Source organism: Staurois parvus, unplaced genomic scaffold (assembly GCF_062004578.1).
Source record: "Staurois parvus isolate SC_StPar_1 unplaced genomic scaffold, SC_StPar_1.0 ptg000018l, whole genome shotgun sequence".
In the NCBI taxonomy this organism is placed as follows: domain Eukaryota; kingdom Metazoa; phylum Chordata; class Amphibia; order Anura; family Ranidae; genus Staurois; species Staurois parvus.
The window spans coordinates 665843-692897 of NW_028317814.1; the positions used below are offsets into that span (position 1 = coordinate 665843).

Genomic DNA, 27055 nt, shown 5'->3' on the forward strand with positions numbered 1-27055 from the left:
AAATGTGATAGGCCTCAAAACTGCATGCACCTGTTAAATGGTGAACATACTATTACAGTACCCAAAATTTTCAACTTTAAATGCTTTTACAGCTCATCGGTTTCAATTAAACCATAAATGATAGCCATAGAGTGATTGCTCTCTCTGTCATTGATGGCAATATATAACTTGTGGTGCAATCGCCATATACATGCATGTGTTTTCATATACGGGTGCATGCAGGGGTGACAGTCACGTGCACTGGTCATGTAAAAGTGATCGGATGGCTCCACAGCTGGCCAGATTACTTTTACATTAAGCCCTGGTTATAATCGGTGCGACTTGTTACACAATTTGACAGTTTCAAATCGCTTGACAAGTCGCACCCTATTATTGGCAATGTGTCGAAGTTGCTCCAATTTTGAAAGTCGTTCCTGAACTATCTTTTGCGATTTCAGGTGTGACTTGCATAGACATCTGTCCATGAAGTCGCACAGATATCTGCCAAGTCCAGACATGTGACTTTGAAATAGTGCGAACCAGGGCTAAAGCCCCGAGCCAGTAAATTAAAAAATAAAATTTGAGCGACACATGAAAAATGGTCAGAAAGGTGGACCTTTTAGGCACCTCTGGCAAAATTGTAAACTTGCCTCAACCCTAATGATGTCACTTTTGCTGTACAGCTTTGGCTTGCCTGTAAATGAGGAGAGGGAAAGAGGATTTTTTTATTTACCTGTAAAATTCATTTATTGGTGTACAGTACCCCTTCCTCCCAGCAATCCTGTGTTTTTTTTTTTTTGTTTTTTTTTTGTTTTTTTTTTTGTTTTTTTTTTTACTCATCAAAGGAAAACTGACTCAAAATAGAAAAAAAATGTAGTTCTATATTTCTTGCTACTACCATAACCAACCACCAAAGAACAACCCAAAATAATTTTTCTCCTGATGATTTCAACGATACTACATGTGTATGTTGTTTGTACCTGTAGTACGACCCAGAAATAAGTGTGCCTTTTTTGCTTTTTTTTTTTTTTTTTTTTTTTTTTTTTTTAATCCTGCCACTAACTGACACTGATACTAATTAAAAAAAAAAAATCCTGACCTTTGATCCAATCACTAACCTTGGCACTGAAAGCTTCTGTCCCCCTTAAAGTGGTTGTACATTAGGCATAAAATATGAACAAAGCATATCCCTCTATAGTGTGTACTTGTCTCAGTTAAGAGCACTACATTTAATTTCTATCTGCTGCCTCGTTCCCCTGCTATCAGCAGTGAAACAAGTTTTCCTGACGCCAAGAGAAAAAAGGTGATGGGGGTTGGAGCTCCAGCATACAGCCTGTAATTGACAGCTTCAGTTCTGTTCCTGTGTGCTGTGTGAAGGGGGGGTGTGCCCCTCCCTCCAATTATCTCTAAGGGCCAGTTCACACTATAGAAATGCAGTCCAGATGCGTTTCTGCATGTGCGGTCGATGTGCTTTTAGCGTGTCCTGTGCATTTTTGATGCTTTCTGGTTCATTTTTTTTCCCTCCTCTTTTTCTGCAATTTAAGTAGGGACAAGTGCATTCCAGTGCATTTTTGGTGCGGTCCAGTGTGTTTTTGATGCATTTTATAGAGTTTCAGTATAGTTCTGTGCAGGAAAAATGCAGCCTGTTCTCCCTTTTTTTTTTTTTTTTTTTTTTTTTTTTTTTTTTTTTCTCCTGCAACTGGAATTCACTTAATTGTAAGCACTGATGTGAACTATGCCCTTGACAACCATATAACCTACTTTCTGAAGAGAATAAAAAGTCCTCCAGCCTCCATCATTAGTGTGTCCTCTGGATGGGGGTAACATGTTTCCTGGAACCATAAAGAAAAATCCTCTCCCCAGGGCTTGTTGGAAGCTCTGTTGGGGGGGGGGGGGGGAGCGTTTCATTTGAGAATCCCTGTCTTCTAGCCCTGCAGCACTCTCCTTTAGGGATGTTTTGGAGATAGGCTGCGACAGTCTGTCCCTTCTGAGGACCGGATCGGTGGTGGCATCTCTTGACTAGGGTCCCCCTGCCTGTGGAGGAAGAGGTGCTTTACCTGGTGATTTGGAGATCACATCCTGGGGCAGTAGTGGTGGCTGTATTCGGCTCTTGCCCAGGCTTAATCCTCACGGGGGGGGGGGGGGGGGGGCTTCTGAGTTCTGTGCTGGTAACAAGCTGTAGTGACATCACAGCGGGTGATGCCGGTTTCGATCCCCATCCAAGGTGCAGGACGGACTATTTGGGCTGCTAGTGCGGCGGTCTTCAACAGCAGAGGCTGGAATGTCCCACAGCTGCACCTCTAGCGGTTGATTCCGGGCAAGCAAGCACCAGCTCCTCACAGGTAAATATAATGGGGAGGGCTCCCACATGTATGCCTGTGTAGATTTTATCCTGTCGCATACAGCTCCTTGGGTGGTAGGCTGTTTCAGACAAAGCACATTTCCTCCTTTTTTATTAGAGCACAGGGTGTGTTGTCTAGCAAGTTTTATAGGGGCTCAGGGTCCTTTTTATTTTCTGCTGTTATTTTGCAGACTAAAGCTCAGAAGAAGGGTCCAGACCCTGGCCCCAAGAGAAGAAATTGTGCGGTTTGTGCAGCCAGATTGGGATCTACTTGGAGCAAGCCCTTGTGTCGGTTCTGTATTAATAGTCTTGTCAAGGAGGACTCTACCTCAGCTTGTGTCAAATTGCTATCGTTCGTAAAGAACGAGTTGGTAACCATGTTCAGTTCCTTCTAGACTCTGTTGGAGGATTTTAAAAATCCTACCCCACCTCCTCTTTCCTCAAGAGGAAGCCAGCCCTTTTACAGCCAAGACCCGCACATCGGTTAAATCTAGGCGGGAGGTCCTAGACGGAGCTTCAGGGGTGAACTCCTCATCTTCGGAAAGCAAAGATAGGGGAAGATCTTCAGAGGAAGGAGTGATCTCGGGTGCTAGGTCATTGAGATACAAGTTCTCTCTGGGTGAAGTAGAAAGCTGAAAGCCATTTACGAAACATTAGAATTTAGAAGACAGGGCCCAGCCCTCCAGACATGACTCCAGACATGTACGAGGGTCTTCGGGGTAAAAAGTGCAAGGTTTTTCCTGTCCATAAATCTCTGAATGAGGCTATTGAATTGGAATGAAGAGAAACCAGGACACAAGCCTTTTTTTTTTTTTTTTTTTTCTCAGCCTCAGAAGATTCCCCTTTAAGGAAGGGATTGAGCATCCCTGGAATAAGAAGCCTAAATTGGATGCACCCTTATCAATGGTTTCTAAAAAATCTGACCGAGGACATGGGAGTCCTTAGGGACGCTATGGACAAGAAAGTGGAGGCCTTCCTCAAAAGTTTATCCAGAAATCTGGACTTCTGGCTGGCTTGGCTGAAGCCTCCCCTAAGTGGTGGCACATCCAGGGAAGAGATTTTAACATCTTTCCCTATGCTTTTTAAAGCTGTTTGGTTTCTAAGTAGACTCTTCTGCAGAAGCAGTAAGAATGGCAGCTAGATCATCAGCTCTGCTAGGAGATCACTTTGACTTAAAACTTGGTCTGGTGATTCCGCCTCCAAGGCTTGATTGTGTGTGCTGCCATTTACACGGTCCTTGCATGACAATAACCTGTTTGGTCTCGGTTTGCAGGAGATACTAGAGTGTACGCCTGATAAGCCCTTCTAAGAAAGCAGGGTTTTAGGCAACTTTTTTGTGGCCAAAGGCAGCAAGCCGAACAAGGTATGGAGGCCAGCGCAAGGAAGTGTTGGTCAGGCAACAAAGGTCAGGCTAAAGGAGGAATCTTGTTTAATCCTCCTCAACCCTCCTCTAAGTCCCAATGACTCCTTTCTTCCTCCCAGCTTAGGAGTTTATCACCTCCAGCCCATCTATCTTTCTGAAAAGTCAGGGTTACAGGCTGGAATTCGATACCTTGACCCCCCCCCCCAAAGATTCTTGATCATAAATTCTCCTCGGGTTCAGGAGAAGGCAAGTGCATTGTGCTTGCAAATAGGCGATATGGTAGATCAAGAGGGTCTTGGTTCCAGTTCCAAAACAAGAGAGAGGGGTTAGGGTTTTTATTCTCATGTTTTCATGGTGAAAAGACCCTCAAGCAAATTTTGCCTGATCCTGACTTTGTGACGACTCAAGTCAGAACAGTACAAACATGTTAGTATGGAGTCAATATACACTCTCAGGAACATCCTTTGGCAGGGTTCTTCTATGGTGACCTTGGATCTGGAGGATACATACCTTCATGTACCCATTCATCCCTCTTGTCAGTGGTACTTGAGACTGGTCATCAGGTCGAAAGAGAAGGTTCTGCACTGGCAGTGCAAAGCACTCCCTTTCGGGCTGTTTTCAGCCCCACAGATTTTTTCCAAAGTCCGGGAAGAAGCTCTGGCTCCACTGAGATTTTGATATCTCCTTATTTAGGCGATCTCCTGTTAGCGGCTCCCTGCGAAGAACAGTTGTAGATAGATATAAAGTTTACCCATTTAAGCACTAGGATGGATGATCAGTTGGGAAAAATCGAATCCAGAGCCATGTTAGTTGATAAGATTCTTGGGGTACATCATAGAATCGACAGTTCAAAACGTATTTCTCCCTGCAGACAAACTAGACAAAGTGACGTATCTGGTAGCGCAGCTGTAATCAAATCTTCCGGTTCCCCTGAGGGAGATTTTGGCAGTATTATGTCTCGTGATGGTGTGTTTTCCTGCAGTACCTTTGGCCATTTTCACCAAAGGCCTCTACAGTATTTTTTGCTCAGAGCCTGGGATGGGTCCAGGGATACCTTAGACCTCAGAGTTCTCCTTCCGAGAAGAGTCATGAAGTCTCTTTTGTGGTGGAGAACGGAGGCACATCTCTTCAAGGGGCTAGAGTGGATCTGGCTGGTTTCCCAAAGGATAACGACAGATGCCTCCTCATGGGGTTGGGGGGGCACACATACAAAGGTTCACCCAGGACCAGTGGTCAAGGGAGGAGGCCAGATATTCCTCAAACCAAAGGGAACTCTTGGCTGTGGAAAATAAGTTTTCAGGTGCAATTGAAGGGTCATCATTTACAAATCCTGTCAGACAACTGAATGACTATGGCTTATATCAACAAACGGGGAGGAAGCAGAAGTCTGCGACTGCAGGCAATTGTGAAGAGGATCGTGATGCAAGCAGAGGTCATTCTAGCATCAATTTCTGCCTTACAACTGAAGGGTTCCCAAAACATATTGGACAATTTTCTCAGTCGTCAGGCGGTGTGCCAGGAGGAATGGTCGCTGGCCGAAGAGCTTTTCTCTTGGCTCACGGATATGTGGGGCCAACCGGAGATGGACCTGTTTGCACCTCAAGCAAATGCGAAGGTTCAGTGATTTTTTTTTTTTTTTTTTTTTTTTTTTTTTTTTATGAATCCAGGGGATGCAGCAGTGGCCTTGGATGCTCTGGAACATCCGTGCCCTACAGTCTAGCTTGCGCTTTTCCCCCTTTAGACTAGTCCCAGCAGTAATATGAAAATTTCAGCTGGAGAAGTTGAAACTCATCCTGATGAGCCAAAGCACCCTTGGTTCGCCCTCCTGCAATCCCTAGCAGTTTGCAGTTTGCTCTCCAGTGTTTCTCCCAAAAAGGGAGGATCTTTTGTCACGGGCCAGTTCATTGTCCAGGCTTGGACATGTTTAAACCTCTCGGCGAGGTACATGAGGAGCAGTTGTTAAAACTGGGAAGTTTTTTTTTTCAGATAGGGTAGTCCAGACATTGATCAACTATCGTAAGCCAGTTACCAGAGCCATCTATTTTAAGATTTTGAAAAAATGTAGTTCTTAGATGATGAAGGGACATATGGAGACTTCCATTCAGACGTTCTTGGTTTTCTTTCAGGAGGGAGTAGACAAAGGACTATCTCTCAGCACCATAAAGGTACAGGCAGCAGCTTTGGGAGCTTTTCTGTTTCAGCTTCTTTAAGTCATTGGCTAGAATGAGACCGGTGCCTTTTTGAAGTCCTGCTCTTCTTGCGATCTTTCTTTAGTTTTACAGGTGTTGACTTTCCGTCCGTTTTTTGAACCTTTGACAGAAGCTTACATTAAACTACCGTGGAAGACACGGTTGTGGGGTTTTTTGGGGTTTTTTTTGTTTTTAATGGCTATCACTATGGCTCATAGAATAAATGAGCTGCGTGCTCTATCAATCAGAGAACCTTTCTTGCGTGTTTTTGGTGACTGGATTATTCTGAAAACAGACCTGGGTTTTTTTGCCAAAAGTAGCCACGTCTTTTCACAGGTCACAAGACATTGTGCTACCTTCCTTCTGTCGGATGGATATAAGAAAATGTCTCTTGCATTATTTAGGAGTATCCAAACAATTCAGAAGGATGCTCTATTTATCCTCTTTGCTGGCAAACGTCAAGGATTTCAGACTTCTAAGCAAACTATTGCCAGATGGATCAAGCAAGCCATTTCTTGTTGCTACCAGACGAGGGGGCTATTTGTGCCTTTCATTAATGCACATTCTACTAGGGCCTTATCCACGTCCTGGGCAGAGAGAGCTGGTGCTTCCCCGGATCTAATTTGTAAGGCGGCAACTTGGTCAAGCTTCTCAACATTTATCAAGCACTACCGGGTGGATCTCCTGAACAGTCAGGAGCACACATTTGGGCATAAGGTCCTCCAGGCAGTGGTCTCACCCTAGGTTGGTAAGTTCTTGCTTCTCATGGGCTGTCCTGGAAGACGACTTGGGGAAAACCAGAGTTAGATGTAACGGTAACTTTTTCCAGGAGTGTTCCAGTACAGCCGGATTCCCGCCCGATGCATTGTTATGCTATGTTGAGTTGTTTTTTTGAGGTCTGTCCTTCGGGTTTACTGAGGCTGGAACCTGGAGGACCGACTTTTATTCTCTGTGGGGTATTGTGTTTCCTGTTCCGTGGGAGAAACTGTCTCCTGGGCTGTTCTGGAGGACTCCTGGAAATAGTTACCGGTAAGTCCAACTCTGGTTTTTTTTGTGCCTTTTTTTGGGTGCAGAAAAAAAATCAACTGAAACGCATGTAGTGTGAACTGGCCCTAAGAGCTCTTTGCGCGGATCTCTGCTGTGTGTAATTTCAGCTCTCCACCCCTGTTTTCTGTAAGCTAAGAGAAGCTGTATGAATTTTAGGTTTTGATGGATGTAGAAAAAATACTTCAGATAAACGGGTACAACTTGTATAGGGGGGGTTGTTTCATCTGTGTATCACCTCAGGCCAGTCACTTTTTACTGGATATACAAATTGTAAGGCTTTACAACCACTTTACCCTAATTGCATCCATACATGAGAACAGTTCAGCGTTGTCACCCAAATGAGCCAATGATTGGATTTTTGTGGGCTTACGCTAGAGTAAATAAATAGAACAGGAAAATGTTTGTCTACCCAGCAATGAGCAGGGGATGGTTTGCGTGCAGCCACTTATACCCCATTTGCTGACGCTTGTATCTCAACTCCAGGAATCTTGAGCAAAAAAAATGTATCCTTGTAATGCTGCCCCCCCATTAAGGGTTTTTTTCTTTTACCTTAAAGGAGAAATACAGCCAAAGGTCTTTTGTTTGTACTTCTCTTGTGGATCACAGGAGTGCAGTTCATTGTGTACTTCTGTGAACGGTGTTCAGCTGATAGCGGGCCGAAGTCAATCGGCTGGTCCAGCCCAGGGAAAGATCCGACTTTAAAGTCGAAATCCAGCCCAAAGTCTGGAGCGGCACCTGGGTCAGCCTATCGGTGATCTGCTGAGAGCCTGAGCCAGCTGCTCCCTCTTCCACTGGCCAGCGCTCCTGTGAGTATGAGGGCACAGTCACTGATGTTTGCTCAGAGTGGCTGTGAGAACTCAGCAGTCTTGTGATCGCTGAGTTCTCACCATTAGAGCCATTGGGTGACAGTTGCAGCATCAGACCGATGCTGCATCCACCTTGGTAAGTATGTTTTTTTTTTTTTTTGTTTTTTTTTAATGCCATAAACACTTGCCTGAGCTCAATCCAGTGCTGTGCCCATCTGCAGTAGCTCTTCTTCCTCTCAGAGGAAACTCGGCAGCAGTGAGGTGGGGCTGGAAACTCTGTGTGCGTCCTATGGATGCACACAGCCCAGCTTAAGATTGGGCCCACACTAGTGCCCCTATAGCAAGTGTGCAGCGGAGCACAGAAGAGGAGGTTCAGGGCAGCTCTGTACAAAACCATTGCACAAAGCAGCTTAGCATGACCTTCTCTTTTTTTTTTTTTTTTTTTTTTTTTTTTTATTAGGGGAAAAAAAATGTAAGCTTTACAATCACTTTAGAGGATAACTTTACCTTTGGGAACATGTTTCACCTATTTTATTGGGTGGAATATATAACATGTTGCTGCTGCCTACTCACCTCCATAGAGAGACAGCTAGTGGGTTACCTTCTCCAAACCCCCCCAGTCTTCCCATCCCCCCCCCCCCCTGCTTGGCTGTCATTATTGAAAAAAAAAAAACGTGGCTGTGTGGGGCGCCGACCACCTGATGGTGTCATTCGTTTACAGAATTCTGTGAATGTAAAACTAGATAAGTCCTGACAGCCTATGCGGCTGTCGGCTTGTACTTCTCAATGAGCTACCATGGCGCTATTGAGCTCTGTGGTAGTTTTTCTATTCCTGTCAGTGTTTCTCCGTGCCCGAACGAGGTGCCCTGGGGGGGGGGGGGGTTGTTACTGCAAGGGTGATGATATTATTTATTTAGAAAATTTCTGGAAATACGCATTTTTTTTTTTTATTTATTTTTTTTCTCTCTTAGAACTAATTTTTTTAGAACAGTTATAACAGACAAAAACAGGTACTCTTAATAGTTTTCAATGCAAAGTACCTGTTTTTTCTATCAGTTGAATGAAGTATGTGACTTTATGACTGTGCTTCGTTTCAGTTCAGATGTTTATAGTTGTGCTGTGAGAATATCTGCAGTACACACATTGGTACCGGTACGGTCTATTACCAGCTGGTCCTGTCTCCAGTCTGCACATTCTTGGCTGTGTGTGGATGATAAGTTTGTATATCTGCTGTTAACATCTATGTGCACATCTGCAGCTGCATGTTTTAAGATTGTTGGATTTATTTCATAATGGAAATAGCAGCCAGAGATCGGGCTTTACACCCTGGTTGGTGAGTTCTAACTGGTACTAGGCATTATTTTTTTTTCCCCACTTGTGAAAGGACACATGAAGGTTCCTGCACTACTTTGATGCGACTTTGATACTACTTGAGTACCAGAGAGACACTACATGAACAGAACAGTCATACTTTCCTATTGGCCAAAAAAAAAAGTAAAACGCATAAAAAGGGTAAAAAACCTCAATGTGCTTGAAAAGCATGTTTTTTTTTTTTAACCGCTTCCCGCCCGCCATATAAGGAAATGACGAGTGCAAGGCGGTTCTTTCGTTCTGGGAGGACGTCATATGAAGTCCTCCCACTCTAACCATGTGTGCACGACTCCGGGAGCGCGCAGCACGGCGATCGGTGGTGCACTGTGTCCAATCACAGCTGATCGCATGTAAATAGGGAAATGCTGGTTATCTTTCTTCACGAGCTGTCAGCATGCAGGAGAGCCGGTAATCGGCATTCCTCAGAGAGGACATATACACTGCTCATCAGGGCACTGATGATCAGTGTAGCCCCAGCAGTGCCAGCTGTCAGTGTCCATCAATGCCAGCTGTCAGTGCCTCATCAATGCCACCTGCCAGTGCCTCATCAATGCCTCATATCAGTGCCTACCAGTGCACATCAGTGCAACATATCAGTGCCCATCTGAGCCACCTGTCAGTGCCATATGAGTGCTGCCTTTCAGTGCCAATCAGTGATGCGTGTCAATGTCCATCACTGCCACCTATCGGTGCCCATCACTGCAGCCTCAGCGCACATTGGTGAAGGAGAAAAATCACTTATTTACAAAATTTTATAACAAAAACCTAAAACGTGTTTTTTGTTTTTTTTTCAAAATTCAGTTTTTGGTTTGTTTAGCAAAAAATGAAAAACCCAGAGGTGGTTAAATACCACCAAAAGAAAGCTCTCAGTCTCAAAAAATGATAAATATTTCATATGGGTACAGTGTTGCATGACCCCGCAATTGTCATTCAAAGTGCGACAGCGCTGAAAGCTGAAAATCGGCCTGGACAGGAAGGGGTTATAAGTGCCCGGTAGGCAAGTGGTTAATAAAGTCTTAGCTGCGTTTTCATTTTATTTCTTTAGTAAACACAATTTATTATGCTCCTGAACAGCATAACATCAAATTCTCATCTTGCATTTTTGTGTTCTTTTAAATCCAGAATGCAGCCATCAGCTGTAACTTGTATTTATCAGCTAAACCTATTGCAATGCTCCTGTCCTGCAGGGCTGTCATTTCCTATTCAGTTTCTTCAAATCCCTTTAATCAAAGTACTTGCAATTAACAAGTGATATTCATGCAGACAGGACTGGCATTGCTTTCTACTATGCACGGTACGTAAATGGTTAAGTTAGGCTTGTGGGCTGTCCTTGCATTGCAGTCATCCAATCGGTTTGAAGCGTGGCTCAGACGGACAGGCTGAACTGTGGAGTGGGAGTATCAGATTAGGCTGATCCTTCAGGCTTTGTTGAGATAGGGAAGCCATTTTGGGATCTTGCAGCAGTGTGGAATAGCAAATACTGTCAACTTGCAAACTTCCTCTTTTTCCCACCACCACAGCTGGATGTGCAGGGACTCGGCATGTAGCGGTGTGATTTCATTCCCCCAGAACATGTGTCGCAGAGGCTTCAGGAACCTGGAAAGCTAGGTTTGCTTGTGTGCTTTCTGTCCTCCTTCAGTGCTGCTTCATGTGCTGTTTCTTCACACTGATCGTAGCAAGTTATAAATAGTTGAATGATCTCTCATTGTTGCTATGCTGCTTATATTATGTTTTGTAAAGCTTCTGCTCTCTGAAAGCTTCAGCGCAGCTCCAGATAGGAGGCCTGAGTAGCAAATTCATTGGACATTTTTAAAGTAATAGGAATGGTATGTTGTGCCAGCCTCGTGCGGTTATTTTGTGTATCCAGGGGCAATCTGATTCAGTTTTTGAGTCCGTTTCTGAGCTATAGGGCATTCTACTTGTAACATTGTGGGTGGGTGGGTGTGTGGGGTTTTTTTTTTTTTTTATATACAGTGTTAGGTTCTGATTTATGTTTGGTAATGACGCCTTTTGCTTTTAAAAGAAATGACTTATCAGTATTTCAGATTTTAAATGAAAAGGTCACACACGGGAGTAAAGTGTATAAATCTCTTCAATCGTAAATATTTAGTCCTGGATTTACAAGCTCCGCAGTTTGTGTATTTGCCCTCCTGCGGGACAACTTGGTTAATTCTTGCAGGTGTGCTGTGATACATGAGGGGTTAACACCAGCAGCTCCGTCTAAAAGTGACAGTTGTAGCTTCTGCCCTATAAAGAGCTCCTTGTGTCCAGCACATGTGGTCCATTGTATGGCAACATTTGCTGCAGCTCTGCTCTGTAAACTCGCAAGGCAGATGTCAGTGTGATCACTGAATGCTTGTGGCTTAGATCAGCAGACGAATTCTAGTGCCCATTGAACAGACCCCTGCTGTGAGCAATTGCTTTTACTGTCATCCTCCTTTTGGAGTGAATGGTGATGCTAAGTCTTCAGTCCTAATTGTGTAAGTCTTTATTTAACCCTCTTCAAGGCATCTTGTCCGTGTATTTGGAAGCCAGATTCTATGTGTGAGCTTGTAAGAATGTGTTGCAGGGTTGGCATGTTGTTTTGGGTAAGAATTTTTAATATTAGACTTGCTACTCTTGTAAAGGAAAGAGGCTCGGCCTTGACCATGAGGAGTTTGTCAGTCACCATAGCTAAAATGGTTTCTGGCAGCTGGTGGGTTTTAATTGTATGTGTGTGAGAGGCACGTGTGTGATGCCATTTGCTACGTAGCAGTATATGGGTCAGATACTTGCAAGATGTTATTCAAAGCTTTCGGTTTCCTTAGGTAAAATCTTTATCTTTTTGAAAAGTTTAAAGTAGAACTAAAGGCGCTATTCACCCTGAGGTCATCACAGAGGACAAGGGGGCACTCTTTACGTCTGGAGGAAAAGAAATGTAATCTCCAAACACGGAAAGGTTTCTTCACAGTGAGAGCTGTGAAAATGTGGAATAGACTCCCTCGAGAGTTGGTTCTGGTTAGCTCAGTGGATTGTTTCAAAAAAGGCCTGGATTCTTTCATAGATACTCAGAATATAACTGGATACTAACATAGGTAAAGTTGATCCAGCGAATATCCAATTGCCTCTCGGGGGATCAGGAAGGAACTTTTTTTTTCCCAGCAGGAGCAAATTGGATCATGCTTTGCTGGGGTTTTTTTTTTTTTATTTTTTTTTTTTTTTTGCCTTCCTCTGGATCAACTGTGGGTATAGGATTATAACTTATTTTTTTCTATGGTTGAACTGGATGGATTTTTGTTTTTGTTTTTTTTTTTTTCAGCCGGACTAACTATGTAACGGCAATTTTTTTAAATATTTTTTCGGATAGAGTGGAGATGGATTAGAACACCTGTCATGTTTTATTGCGGTCTTCACCCTCTTATGTTCTGTTTTCCATTTATCATGGAGCATGAAAGTAAAACAAAATCCCAAATTTTGAGTTGCCACCAGAACAGGAGTAGAGGGGAAATCTTCCAGTGGGGTTGCTAGTTCTAGTGACACTGGTGACCATTTTGGAGGGATTACTTTCACTTGCTGTTGTGCCTGTGGGACAAGAAGTGAAGTCAAATCACCCCCTTGGGAGACGCAAATGGCAAAAAAAAGGAACTTGGGAGGTAAATGGCTTTCCAGGAGCCTCCGTTTCAAAGAATCTGCTCAAGGGGAAAAACAATTTCACAGAACTAGGAAAATAAACTTCATTCGAATAACTGTGTAAAGTTAGAATGTGTCCTTGCAATCTGCTGCAGATGTCAATACAAAGTTAACACCCCAAACGCAGATCGCAGTGCGTTTGCCTGCACCAGATCGCGTGGTTCAAAAGTACTATGCAATCTGGTCACAGCACTATTCCAAAAAGTAGTGCATGCACTAATTTTGGTGCGGTGCAGTTTCGTCCTACTCATTTTGCACTGAAATTGCATTGAGCAGAACTAAATGTGAATCTCACAGGAACCACACAGCATTCCTGTGCTTCACATGATGTTCCTAGTGTGAACGGGCCCTTAGATGTCCCTCAAACTATCAAGTAGCAAAATCAATACATAAATACATTTTATATTAAACTACTTCCCACCCAGGCCAGGACAATTTTGGCATTTCACTTCTACATGTCAGTATTTTTGATAGAAAATGACTCAATATATTTTTAGCAGAGACCCTAGAGAATAAAATGGCAGTCATTGCAACTTTTTTGACATCGTACTGTATTTGTGCAGCAGTTTTTTGCAAACAATTGTTTATGTAAAAAATACACATTTTTATGCATACCACACATGTGCTTCTAACAGTTTGCATATGCGGGCACTGCCTATGTATGCGTTCACTTCTGGGTGCGAGCACAAGGGGGCAGGGCCTCTAAATTTATTTATTTTTTTTCTTTTTAAAATTTTTATTCATTTATTTTTTTTGAACTGATCCTTTTTTAATTTCTTTTTCATTACTATTTTTTTTTTTTTCCCCTATTACAAGAATTCTAAGCATGTCTTGTAATAGGAATAAGGCATGACAAGTCCTCTTTTTGTAGAGAGATCTACAGTCTATAAGATTCCACATCTCTCCTCTTTGCTGGAAAGCATGAAATCAATTTTTTTTTTTTTTAAATCTAATTTTATCTCAGGCTTTCCCGCAAAGAATGGCAGTCTTTAGTTTTGCCAGAGCTGACGTCACTTCCAGCCTCCTAGGATCATATAGATGGCCCGGAACCATCCTGTCCATGTCTATGGGCAGCTCTATGGCCACCACCAGATTGCTTCTCCTGCTCCCTGATCACATGGGAGGGCACAGAGGGGTGCCGTTAGGCGGGGGGGGGGGGGGGGGTCGGGGCCATGTTTGCCTGTAAAAGCAATTCCAGTGGCTAATCGGCTGGCTTTTACAACACAGTGAATCGTAGGTGAAATTAACCACCTCCCGCCTGCCATATAGTAATATGACGGACACAAGGTGGTTCACTCGTTCTGGGAGGACGTCAGTCTAACCATGCATGCACAGCTCCTGGAGCGCGGGCGATCGGTGCGCTGTGTCCCTCGGACACAGCGGATCACCGATCCACGGCAAGAGCCGAAGATGTTGGCTCGGTCATGTGATCAGCTGTGTCCAATCACAGCTGATCACATGTAAACAGGAAAATATTGGTTATCGGCATTTCTCTCCTTTTGAGCTGTCAAGCTGACCGCTTGAGAGGAGAGGAGAGCCGGTAATCGGCATTCCGTGGAGGGGGCATGTACACTGATTTTTTGTTTTTCAAAATTTTCAGTGGTTTTTGGTTTAAGAAAAAATAAAAAACCCAGAGGTGATTAAATACCACCAAAATAAAGCTCTATCTGTCACAAAAAGATAAAAATTTCATATGGATACAGTGTTGTATGACCGTGCAATTGTCATTCAAAGTGCAACAGCGCTGAAAGCTGGAAATTGGCCTGGGCAAGAAGGGGGTACAAGTGCCCTGTAGGCTTGTGGTTTAAAAAAAAAAAAAAAAATACAGGACATCATATGTGCTGCACGTGGTTATGTAAATCTTTTTCATATTATGGCTCTTCTAAAATCTAACCCATTAAACTGGCATGGGTTATCCAAAATTGGGGGGAAGGGGGGAGCTGTTTGCCTTTTTGGCTCTCAGCATATCATTCTGATGTATTTGAGCTCACTTTCTTCTGCATGCCTTTTTAAGAAGCTTCAAGTCACTTTACAATAGACTATAATTTTGATTTAATTGCTTGCTGTGTTTTCTACTAAAAGGAACGCTAGTGACCAACAACCAGCTAAACATTGTATTGTAGTGCGAATTACAGGTGTAAGTGAGGAGTTTGTTTCCACTTATTAGGTATTGGTGAAATTTGTTTTTCATCTGTGTCCTGATTATCCTGTTTTTCAACTATTTTTTTTTTTAACTTTTTGGTCCTGCCTATGAGCAGACATACATGTTCCAGCCAAAGAGGCTGTATGAGTGCCTCCCTGATTTTGTTTTACTGTGGTAGCTGGATTTGATGTCTGGGCTAAGCCTTGACAAATTATTTCCCTGTTCAGTGAAAATATCATCTTTTGGGCACTGAAAGCTTCTACCTGGAAGGAAGCATGGCATAACTTTTTAATGTTTTGTAATCAATAGTCTAAGGCCTCATGTACACTGCTGCTCACGTTTAGTAACTTTTGGGTTTTTTTTGGGGTTTTTTTTTTTTTTTTTTTTTTTTGCCAAAGCCCCTGGACTCAACTCAATAAAAGCTTGTGGCCATGTACACATAGGCTTTTACCAGAGTTTAGGGGCAGTTAAACATTCCTCTTCTGAATAATTGCGTTCAGGAGAGGAACTTTTTTGGGCAAAAACCACTAAATGTGACACACGTGTAAATGCATTTAAACGCTAGCCGCGTTTAGTGCTTGGTCCTTTATCCATGTTAGTGGGAAATACTCTGGCCTATCAGTTGCATAAACGTCCAAGTTCTAAATGCTATACTGCGCTTACCCATGTTTTTGCTGCATTTAGCATTTTTCTGCTGCCAGGGATGTTGAATTTTGTTTTGTCCGATGCCTGGGACATGTAGTTCTGGGCATTGGGCAGGTAGCCTTTCAACCTTTAGCCCTGCTGCTTACTTTCACCTGTCAGGGTTGCCGCCCAATTTTGCTTTCATAGAGCCCACTACAGTGAAAAACTCCATCCGCCCCATGTGTGAACCTCCACCCAGGCTCCAATTGCTCATCTGCGAGCCCGGGACTAGCTCAATGTGCGCAGGTGGCTACAGGGTGGGAAGGAGAGCGAACACGTCTGCTCCCCTCTCCTTGTCCTGACTCAGAAGTGACGTTATGATGTCACTTCCAGGTCCCTGTGCACAGATTGTAATGCAGTGTGATGTACACTGCATTACATTTAGGGGAGTACAGGGGGAGACATGCAGAGTCTTTTAGACCCTGGATGTCTCATTAAAGAATCATCACATAGGGGAATTTTGTAAAAAAAAAAAAAAAATTTGAGGACCCCCCCCACCCTCACATATACTAAAGTAAAAGCCCGTGCTGTGCCTACACTTGAAAACCTCGATTGCGATACACATGTTGCATATCGCCGCTCATGCCAGAATGAGTGCAATAATTCCAGCACCTACTAAGACCTCTTCCGTAACACTATACTGATGACCTATAAGGGGCTTTAAAAGCATCGCCTATAGAAAATATAAGGTACTGAAGTTTGTCACCAATTCACGAGTGCATGCAAATTTTAAGGTTTGACTTGTTGGATAGCTATTTACTCAGTGGAACCTCATCTTTGTATTTTACCAAAAAAAAAAGGTAATCTATTTTTTTTTTTTTTTTTTTTTTTTTTTTTTTTGTGCCCTCAAATTAATTTTGAGTGTATTTTTTACTGACATTTTATGTTTCCTAGACCTTTTGCAGTAATATTATGCGACATAAAAAATTGGAACTTCCACTATTTTATTCTCCAGGGTCTTTGCCCTCAGAAAATATATAATGTTTGGGTATTTTCTGTAATTTTTCAAGCCTAAAATTATTTTTTTTTAACCACTTGCCTACCAGGCACTTTTACCCCCTTCCTGCCCAGGCTAATTTTCAGCTTTCTGCGCTGTCGCACTTTGACAATTGCACGGGTGTGTAACACTGTACCCAAACAAGTTTTTTTGTCTTTTTTTTTTTTTTTTTTTGAGACAGAGCTTTCTTTTGGTGGTATTTAATCACCACTGGGTTTTTTTATTTTTTGCTAAACAAACTAAAAAAAGACTGAAAAGTTTGAAGAAAAAAGGTTTTTTTTCTTCGTTTCTGTTATAAAATTTTGTAATTCACTATTTTCTCCTTGATTTTCTCCATTGATGTGGCTAATTAGGTGGCACTGATGGTGGCATTGAAAGGTATCACTTGTGGGCATTGACAGGCAGCACTCATATATGGCTCTGTTAGGCGGCACTGACGGACACTGTTAGGCTGCACTGTGTGGCATTGTGCGTTGATGGGCACTGACAGGTGGCACTGATGGGGCTACACTGATCAGTGCCCTGATGATCAGTGTAGATGTACCCTCTGAGGAATGCCGGTTTCCGGCTCTCCTCACGCACTGTCAGCGTGCGGAGAGGACTGCCGATAACCGGCATTTCCTTGTTTACATGCGATAAGCTGTGATTGGACACAGCTGATCACATGACAGAGCCAACGTCATCAGCTCTTTACTCTGCTGTGTCCGAGGGTCTCTCTCCTCCTTGCTAGTCCTTGGGTGCAGTGCAGGAGATAGGCAGGAGGAGATATACATCGCAATGTTACAAAAACTAAACGTTGCCATAAAGCCCCTTCCCTTCCCTTTTTTTTTTTTTTTTTTTTTTTTTTCTTACCTTGGATTTAAATACGGTTTTGGTTTAAAATTTATATATATATATTTTTTTTATCTGGACAAGTAGATTGGGACCCAGATTTAGTCCCTGGACAAGTAGTTTTTAATTAAAAATTCCACACTCGTGCAGGATGGGGTAACGACTCGGTGAGCTCACTTGTTCAAGAGGCCTTAGGTTATGTTTACTGCCCTTTTCCAGATGTCTTTATGGTAGTGTTTATTTAGGCTGCGTTCACACCTATGCAGTTTGTGTTTTGATCCAGTTTTGCAGTGTGTTTTGTATTTTTGACATATTTTGCTGCATTTTTTTTATACATTTAAAAAAAAAATAATTTTTCCTTGTTGCTAGGCTGATTTAAACGTGTCAGAAACGCACTACATGCTTTTCTGCAGCGTCTCTATTGAAGTCTATAGAAGCAAAAACGCAACGTTTTGCATTTAAAAAAGTCCCTGACCATTTCCAGAAAACACACTGGGTGAAAATGCGGAGATGTGAGCGTGTCCCATAAGAAATCATGTTACATGGACTGCTGTGCGTTCCCAAAAAATGCATAGGTGTGAACCTAGTCTTCAATTTTATCAAACACATTTAACAAGTCAAAGTTCAGCATACAAACCGCAGTAACCCATGTCAACCAGCCTTATTTAATCTTGTAGCTGAAGTCTGGTTATTCAAGAGAATTGGGAAAGCCCTGAAATGGTATAACGTAGACTCTCTGACATGCACATTTTTTTTTTCTGTTTTTTTTTAAAGCTCCAGTCTCCTGTATAAAAAATTTAAGTCAACAGCTACAAAAATTGTAGCAGTTGACTTTAATAAACAGCCACTCACCTGTCCCACGATCAGGGCTGTTGATAAAGGGGTACCACCTGTCTTCTGGTATGGGGCTCAAGCCAGCAGAAGGGCCCAGGCAGCTGGGTGAATTGAATGTGGTAGGGAAGGTGTTCAGCTTGGGGTGGGTGGGGGCTATTACTGGAGCAGATTCCCTGTATGGCTCTGTGCAGCAGCTGAAAGCTGGCTTCTTCAGCTCTCCCTCCCACTGACTTTCAGCTGCTGCAGAGAAAGCCATACAGGGGATCTGTTCCAGTAATTGTCCCCCTGTGTGCCTCCACTCTCGGTGCTTTTGGCTTCCCTTCTCTCCTTGCCAGCGGCCGCTGCAAGCACACAATAGGATCCTTCAGGATGGAGAGTGGGGGAAGGGTCACATTTACTAGCCCCTTTCATTCCTGAATGAACACAATGATTGATTTGTACCAATCATTCACTGTGTTAACTCAACTGAAGCATAGTAAACTTTAAAAAAAATAAATAAATTTCAGGGGGGCTTGTAAGCTTGGCTGTATGGGGCACCCTGGTTTCTAACTGCAGCCCTGCTCACAATCCAGTGACGCACTCAGCGGTTTCTTCCCCCAGCACCAGCATGTCAACTATGGATACCCTGCTGTGATAGCTTGCAGCTTCACAGCGGGGTGCCCACTTTGCAGCTGCTAGCCGCGCTGCACATTTTGAATGGTCCCACAGTCCCCTGGGACCTGTTGCATGTCCCAGAAGACTGCGGGCAGTGGGGGGGGGGGGGAGAACTTCTGATTGTGTAGGCGGTTGGAGCAGAAATGGGTGCGGGTACCTGTCAAAATCAGGTATCTGCTTCCTCCCTTCCCCCAAAAGTGCCATTGCCCAAACAGGAGCAGAGAAGAACTTTTGCTTTTGGGTGGTGCTTCACTTTAAAAATGCTTCTCACTGCATGTGGTTTTAACAAGCCCTTAGTATAATTTTCTATAATGTTTCAATATTATGCTGCCCTAACGTTACGTTTCCTGAGCCTGACTCTTATGTCAGAAAATCGGAGGTCACCTGACACTTGCTGGCTTGTCATGAGCTCAGGTTGGTGGTTTCTGGTAGCTTCCAACCCAAAATACAAGCCGGAGCTGTCCAGCCTATGCCAAATAGACATATTTGTACATTTGTAATTGGCAATCCTGTAGTTATAATTTTATGATGGATTATATGTTTACCTGCTTAAACCCGTCCATGACTCTCTTTATTCCTTTTATTAAAGTAACCTTTTTACTGGGAGAATGGACTATGCTCTGGATTGCCTTCCTTGTTTCCTGACACAATCTGTGCCGAACGTAAATGTTAACCTGAAACCTAATCAGGATGTCTGGCCCATCTTGCAGTGCATATACATCCGCAACCTACATAAATGTACTCGGGCACAGTAGGATTTGTTTGTGTCAGAACTCCAAATGGACTGTACTTTGTGTGGTACGTCTGTGACGGCTTACCCTGCATGACTTGGAAGCTTACAAACCCAGAAGCTAAACCAGAACTGCATGGGGTTTGCTAGTTCACCCTGTGCTTGTGTGGGTTTCCTCTGGGAAATCTGTTTTTTCCCACACTACAAAGACATACAGGTGGGTAATTGGCTGCTGTCTAAATTGTCCCTAATATGTGTGTGCATGCATATGACATAGGGACTTTAGATCATAAGCTCTTTGAGGGCAGGGACTGATGTGAATGTACGATATGTAAAGTGCTGTGTAAATTGTCGGTGCTATATTTATGCCTGAAATAATAAATGCAGGTACCTTGTAATGTCAACTTTGTAATCATGACTTGTCTTTTTAAATCTGTGTAAAATGCATCATTGTGGCCAGCCTCTGATTGTGTCAACCTGTTGATGAGTAAGCTTGAGGCGAATGTATCAAAAGGAATCTTCTAGCAGTATGGGATGCTTTAAGTGGTAACCCCTCCCCCCCCCCCCCCCCCCCCAAAAAAAAAGAAAATCTGAATTATATTGCAGTTTACCATTTCTTAGCTGTGATGTCCATAGTGATCAGCTTTTATTCATGTAAAACCTTTATCCTAAAAAAAATAAAACCCTGCTGTAACCAATTATAAAATGTGAGCTCGAGTTTGGCTTCAATTTGTTAGTGTATTTGAATCTGCTAGTAAATTTAACACTACACTCTTGCCCCCAGCCTGACAGTGCTGCTATGTGCTGTGCCCTGTGCTGATGATTCATCCAGAGTGGGGGCGCTCTACTTCAGATGTTACTAAGCAGATTAACATGTGAAAACACGGAAAAATTAATGATTGGTAAGCTGCAGTATGTTACAATTTGGAGTTTAATACCACTTTTAATTACTTATTTACGACCATACAGGATACTATTTTGCTTTGAGATTGGTTCTTTAGTGCCACATGTAGTTTCTGTGGATTCCTGATTTTGGTTTGTTCCAGTAATTCTTATTTGATTCCATCTTGTAGCTTTGATGTTGATGTGGAGGCTACAAGTGGCTATGTGTACTATATGAGCAGTCATTGTCAGTATATAGATATTTCTTTGAAACCGCTTGTAGATTGCACCTCTTTTCCTATAGCCATGTTCTAGGTTTTTAATGGTAGTGCACTGCTCTTTCTAGATTCTGACTTGTCTGGCTACTTGTTGCTTCAGGGTATCTCAGGTAGCATGTGTATTGCTGTCGGGAGTGCAGTACATGTGCCAACTTGGGCTTGGTTCACACTACTGCAATGCATTTTTGATACAGTTTTCAGTACGATTTATGTAGTGCGACTTTGATGTGACTTTGGATGTGGTTAGCATATTTTATGGAGCTAAAACACTGAAATCACACAAAGTAGCACAGGAAACTTTTCCATAATTCTACTGCACAGTTGCATTGATGTGAACAGGCGCCACTGGGGAAAAAAAGAAAATGTGATTTCCCTTGTGTGATTCTTTTGCCACTCAAATTACATCAGAAATCTCTTGTGTGAACCAACACTTTGCAGGTTTCCCACCCCACATTCTAGTGTGAACCTAGGCTATCGATGCACATGTCCAGCACTACATTCAGATTACACTGCCCTTGCGATCTGCAGTAGGTGTCAGTGCAATTTTAACACCCCAAATGCAGGTCGCAAATGCACTGCATTTGCCTGCACTGGATCGCATGGGACAAAATGACCATGCGATCTGGTTGCAGTGCTGCTCCAATATTGGTGCATGCACATCGTTGGTGCAATGAAATGTTGAGCCTATCCAAAATGATTGGGCTCAAGTTGCACCACACTAAATCACGTGAATGCTGTGTAATTCCTGTGCAACTTCGTATGCGGTTCATCTGTGTAAACTGAGGTTTACAGCAAAGTCTGAGTACTGGCAAAAAATGGTTTCCTCTGTGGAATCGCAGCCATCTTGTTAAAGCCTGTCTCCTATTTGGACACTAGTTGTGTGTTGCCACCACATGTGGCTTGTTAGGTAGGGTAATTTGAGATCTATTGTATTATTATTATTTTTATTATTATTATACAGTATATAGCGCTAAAAGGTTTGCTCAGCACTGTACATTATAGTGGGGGACAGAACATGAGACCATACAGTAACGAAACAAAAAACGAGGGATTCAAGGGCCCTGCTCTTTTGAGCTTAGTCTAGGAGGGAGGGGATAGTGGTACAGGTGGCTGTGGGGGATGGAGTGGTGGGAGGAGTGGAGGAGATCGGTTGTTAGGTGAGGGCGGGGAAGGCTTCCCTGATGAGATGGGTTTTCAGGGTTCACCTAAAGGTGAGGAGGGTAGGTGACAGTCTGATGGATTGGGGTCCTGAGTTCCAGAGGATGGGGGAAGTCCTGGAGAAGTCCTGTAGTCGGGCGTGGGAGGTGGAGACCAGGGATCTAGAAAGGAGGTCTTGTGAGGAGCGACTATTACGGGTTGGGTGGTATTTAGGTATCAGGTCGGTGAGGTAGTTTGGGGCAGCATTATGAATGGCTTTGTATGTCTGTATTTAGTAGTTTGAATTTAATGCGTTGGGCAATCGGGAGCCAGTAAAGGGAATTAGAGGGGGGTGGCAGAAGCGGAGCGGTTGGTAAGGTGGATGAGTCTGGCCGCTGAGTTCAGGATACACTGAAGCGGGGATAGTCTGCGATGAGGTAGGCCAGAGAGAAGGGAGTTGCAGTAGTCCAGACGTGAGATAAGGGAGTGAACGAGTTGTTTAGTAGTGTCTGGGGTTAGGAACGAATGTATTTTGGAGATGTTGCAGAGGTGGAGCCTGCATGAGTTTGCCAATGATTGGACATGGGGTTGGAAGGACAGGATTGAGTCTAGAGTGACACCTAGGACTTTGGCTTGTGGGGTTGGACTGATGGTGGCGTTGTTGGTCGTGATGGAGAGGGGGGCACAGGCTGGGGGGAAAATCGGGAGCTCTGTTTTGGAAAGGTTCAATTTGAGGAAATGGAGCGACATCCAGTCTGTCGTTCAGTAGGTGGGTGATTTTTTTCTCTCCTCTCTCCCTGCTCTCTCCCCTCCTGCTCCCTCACAGGGCTGGTTGATAGCAGTGGGAGCCATTGGCTCCTGCTGCAGTCAATCCTATCCTGGTGTGGGGCCAAGACGCACTGTCTGTGTCTATAGAGGCAGGCAACCTGGCATGGGATCAAGCCCACACAAGTGCCCGGCTTCCAATGGGGAGGGCACTCTCTGAAGAGGTGGAGCCAAGTTATCCAGCAAGGGACCCCCAGAAAAGGAGGATCAAGGTTCCTCTGCAAAACCATTGCACAGAGTAGGTCAGTATAACATGTTTGCCTTTTGTAAGCCTTTGAAAAAAAAAATCACTCATGACAGTTGAGCAACTAACAACGTTTTTTGAAAAAAAAAAAGTCAGCTGATCTAATCAAGCCTAGATACTGTATAATTCTTTCGTGATGGGTAAATTCATATGTAAGTGTTCCTTTATGGAATAAGGCTGTTTGTCCTTAGAATTGAATTTACCGTGACTAGAGAAGGCAGGCTTCAAATTGATTGCAGGCCTTGGTTATTCAAGTTGACTGGCTCCTAACATTTCCTCCAGGAAATGACATGCAGAGTGCTTTCTAGTTGTGCAGTTTATTTGGTCTTGTTTATTGCCAGATCTGTTGATTAGCAGTCTACAGTTTACATTTTTTCTTCAAATGGAATGTGAAGTTGTTACACGTCGCAGTGGCAATTCTGAACATAAATGCTTAACTGAATTGATGTTAAATTATTGTCCTAATCTGAAGCCATGAAAATTAGAAATATGATGAGTGGTTGATAGTCACCATGTTGCACCACATCCCTATATAAATACATACAGATAAGGATAGGTTGTGGGATTTTAAAGGTGCACAACAATAATTAGAAATATTTCTTTAAAAAATTTTCACAGTTTATTATCAGTACCCCTTTACGCCGGGCCGCACACAAATGTGCGGCCTTCTGGCGTCTGGGCCTAGACGCCAAGCGGCCGCTCATTTGTCTGTAATTAGCAAACAACATGTGCTGAGAGCACGCGCCCTGCACGCTCCCAGCCCACATGTCTGGTAGTCACGGAAAGGGCCCGGTCTGCTCTTTCGATCGGGACCTTTCCCAATCATGTGACCGCCGTGACGACACGTCACGGCGGTCACATGGTCTGTAAACCCCACCTTCTGGCTTCTGGAACTCTTAAAGGGCCGGGAGGCGCCGGCAGAAAGGGGTTAAACTAAAGGCTGAGTTAGCGTGAGTCCCAAACCACTGAGCTGTGCTGTGCCGTCTGTACTAATATTCTGAATCTGATTCCGCCACATTCTACCATCTGATTCTGCCAGGATTCCGCCCTCTGCAGACTTTAATTGTCATATATGGCGTGACATTTTTGGAGGAAATATTTTCACCAGCAGTGCACTCTGGATGTATATATTGAGATAAAGGGGGTTACTAAAATATTTGAACTTTACCTTTCCGAAAGATAAGTAATGGATAGTTCATGTTATGACAGGTTTGCTTTTCCTATATAATGTTTATAGATGTTATACACCTATATTACCTACTCTCCTCTCCTTTAGGCGCACCCTGAAAACCCACCTCTTCAGGGAAGCCTACCCCGCCCCCTGCTAATTGCTGATCTCTACTCTTCCTACCACTCCATCCCCCACAGCTTTTCCTCCTGTACCACTATCCCTCCCCTCCTAGATTGTAAGCTCCAAGGAGCAGGGCCCTCGAACCCTCGTGTATCGCATTGTATTGTTACTGTACTGTCTCATGTATTGTCTCCCATTGTAATGTACAGCGCTGAGCGAACGATTGGCGCTTTATAAATACTGTATAATAATAATAATAATAATAATAATCAGTAAAACTACATTTAATATAAGCGGTTACAACAGACTTGACAATCACAGAACACTTGACTGTTTACTGCGGTGTACAAATGATACTTCCTGACATGTTTTGCCAGCCTGGGCTTCAGGGGAAGAAAAAAGCTATTACTTAATAAGACACAATAGCTACATTACTGAACAATAAATCCATGATGGTACAGCCAAGTTTCCAAATCCTAATATGCCTTAATGTTCAAGCGTAGACCATGTGGCCAAGAAACCACCTCCAACCCCATCGGCCATTAAATACATTCCACCCGGCTGGCGTGTGACATAATCGGCTGGGTGCTGATGCCCGTCATGTCACTGCGCATGTTAAGATACCGTCAGCATAGATTCCCATACAGCCAAGAACGACTGGAAATGTCTTTTTAAAAGGTCAATTGTATCTTTGACAAAAGAGAAAAGGGACTAACATGAGGAAGTAAATGCTTATCTACCAGACAACTGGCATTTTCAGTAAGGCTAGAGACAATAGGGCGACCTGGGGGAGTACTTAAAGACTTGTACACCTTAGGCAGGGCATAGAAGGTTGGTATTCAAATACATCCATGAATCTTTATCAATAGTGCTATTCTGATAAACTCCTTGATCTAACACATGTTTATTTCCATCTCAAAGCGTGCTATTGGTATTATAGTCCCATAGGGTAAGCAGGGGGTTCATATATACAGTATCTCACAGAAGTGAGTCCACGCCTCACATTTTTGTGAATATTTTTAGATCTTTTCATGTGACAACACTGAAGAAATGACACTTTGCTACAATGTAAAGTAGTGAGTGTACACCTTGTATAACAGTGTAAATTTGCTGTCCTCTAAAAATAACTCCACACCGCCATTAATGTCTAAACCGCTGGCAACAAAAGTGAGTACACCCCTAAGGGAAAATGTACAAATTGGGCCCAGTTAGCTATTTTCCCTCCCCAGTGTCATGTGACTCAGTGTTACAAGGTCTCAAGTGTGAATGAGTGTTGCCGGCATTGGGGAGCTACAGTTCATTGAGGGAACCATGAATGCCAACATGCACTGTGACATACTGAAGCAGAGCATGATCCCCTCCCTTTTGGAAACTGGGCCACTGGGCAGTATTCCAACATAATGACCCCAAACACACCTCCAAGATGACCACTGCCTTGCTAAAGAAGCTGAGGGTAAAAGTGATGGACTGCCCAAGCATGTCTCCAGACCTAAACCCTATTGAGCATCTGTGGGGCATCTTCAAACGGAAGGCGAAGGAGCGCAAGGTCTCTAACATCCACCAGCTCTGTGATGTCGTCATGGAAGAGGACTCCAGTGGCAACCTGTGAAGCTCTGGTGAACTCCATGCCCAAGAGGGTTAAGGCAGTGCTGGAAAATAATGGTGGCCACACAAAATATTAACACTTTGGGCCCAATTTGGACATTTTTCACTTAGGGGTGTACTCAACTTTTGTTGCCAGCGTTTTAGACATTAGCTGCTTACCTGCCACTGCAGATATACTGCTACACGGCTGCACAGGTGCGCAAAATCAAGTGTGTGTGTGTGTGTGTGTGATTTTGCACTTCCAGGTGGGGGGCACACGCACCCTTCCCCCGATGCCATTCGCGGCCACGGATGTCAATCACTGGGTTGTTTACAAGCAGTCTTCCTCCCTGTCAGCTCGGGCACACTGCTCGGAATGCCTGTGCGTAACACAGCCATTCCGATCAGTATGCTTGTTATATATCTATATCTAATAAATATATACACAGACACACACAGACACAGTGGGGCAAAAAAGTATTTAGTCAGCCACCAATTGTGCAAGTTCTCCCACTTAAAAAGATGAGAGAGGCCTGTAATTGGCATCATAGGTAGACCTTGACTATGAGAGACAAAATGAGAAAAAAAATCCAGACAATCACATTGGCTGATTTGGAAAGAATTTATTTGCAAATTATGGTGGAAAATAAGTATTTGGTCACCTACAAACAAGCAAGATTTCTGGCTCTCACAGACCTGTACCTTCTTTTTTAAGAGTCTCCTCTGTCCTGCACTCATTACCTGTATCAATGGCACCTGTTTGAACTTGTTATCAGTATAAAAGACACCTGTCCACAACCTCAAACAGTCACACTCCAAACTCCACTATGGTGAAGACCAAAGAGCTGTCGAAGGACACCAGAAACAAAACTGTAGACCTGCACCAGGCTGGGAAGACTGAATCTGCAATAGGCAAGCAGCTTGGTGTGAACAAATCAACTGTGGGAGCAATAATTAGAAAATGGAAGACATACAAGACCACTAATAATCTCCCTCGATCTGGGCTCCACGCAAGATCTCAACCCGTGGGGTCAAAATGATCACAAGAACGGTGAGCAAAAATCCCAGGACCACATGGGGGGACCTAGTGAATGACCTGCAGAGAGCTGGGACCAACGTAACAAAAGCTACCATCAGTAACACACTACGCCGCCAGGGACTCAGATCCTGCAGTGC

The 27055-nt window shown here is 43.5% G+C and overlaps 1 protein-coding gene across 4 annotated transcripts in view; it reads left to right on the plus strand.

The window, feature by feature from the left end:
- Positions 1-10506: 10506 nt before the first annotated feature.
- The window catches only part of SUN1 (Sad1 and UNC84 domain containing 1), a 98881-nt gene continuing 82332 nt past the window's right edge, over positions 10507-27055 (plus strand). For all 4 annotated transcript variants that reach the window (XM_089681833.1, XM_089681838.1, XM_089681855.1 and 1 more), the window contains exon 1: positions 10507-10704. The gene's annotated coding sequence lies outside the window, so the exon portion shown is untranslated. The remainder of the gene's footprint in view (positions 10705-27055) is intronic.